Source organism: Charadrius vociferus, unplaced genomic scaffold, assembly GCF_000708025.1.
Source record: "Charadrius vociferus isolate BGI_N301 unplaced genomic scaffold, ASM70802v2 scaffold385, whole genome shotgun sequence".
NCBI classification, from domain to species: domain Eukaryota; kingdom Metazoa; phylum Chordata; class Aves; order Charadriiformes; family Charadriidae; genus Charadrius; species Charadrius vociferus.
In genome coordinates, this window is record NW_009648925.1 from 2,558,205 (window position 1) to 2,559,196 (window position 992).

At 40.4% G+C, this 992-nt stretch overlaps 1 protein-coding gene across 1 annotated transcript in view; it reads right to left on the minus strand.

The window, feature by feature from the left end:
• The window catches only part of KALRN (kalirin, RhoGEF kinase), a 359,509-nt gene that overhangs the window by 184,562 nt on the left and 173,955 nt on the right, over nucleotides 1-992 (minus strand). The gene's annotated exons all lie outside the window — the stretch shown is intronic.

Sequence of the window (992 nt, forward strand, 5' to 3'; positions counted from 1 at the left end):
AGAACAGCACAGAAACATTGTACTCAAGGGCTAGGTGGATCACCAGAGAATCATGAATGGTACCTGGCTCTAATCAAAGACCTATACAACCTGCCAATAAGTCATGGGAACACGCAAAATCTTCTGTTGCTTTTTTTGCTTCCTGGTTATAACACACAGTCAGATGACTTTAGCAGTCAATTTACTGTTTCTTCTGTATTTTAGCCCACAAGTACCCAACCAGTACCAAAGTCCTTCTCTGTTTTTGCCTGTTCATTAAAGCAAGATCTAGCCTCCACTCAAACAGCACAGTCTCACCTCAACCTAGATTCTGCTACTAGAGACAAAAAAAGAGGGAACATGCTAGTGACAATGAATGAGGAAGGGGGGAGAAGGGGAATGGGAATTAAATGGAACAGGCTGCCCAGGGCAGTGGTGGAGTCATCATCCCTGGAGGTATTTAAAAGACAGATAGAAGTGGTGCCGAGGGACATGGTTTAGTGGCTGTTTTGACAGCGTTAGGTTGATGGTTGGACTTTATGATCTTCACGGTCCCTTGCAACCTAGACAATTCTATGATTCTATGAATCAAATCACGCGTATAAGCTAGTACTGTGCGGAACACAATTTTTTAAAGTATTTAAAAATATTAAATAAATGCCTTAATTCTGATTTGTAGGTCAATTCCTCATAGCTGGATTCAGGAGAGCTAAAACTAGGTATCTAATTCCCAGTTGTGCATGTTATGATGTAGTGAAAAGCTCTCTGTTTCTCATTAAAAGTTCTCTTCAGTGCCTGTGTGCGGTGAGATGCTTAGCTTCCTAAGTAGCCAAGATTCAAAATTTTCTATTCAGTTTTCCTTTCCAGAAAGCATATGTTATATCCAACGCAGACTACCCAAATGGACCATCTCTCGGCCCTTCTCACGTTAGCATGGATGGGTGCGCAGTTTTGCATTAGAAGGGAAAACATAAGCAGTTTTTAGGCTCTTTTTTTTTTTTTTTTTTTTTTTT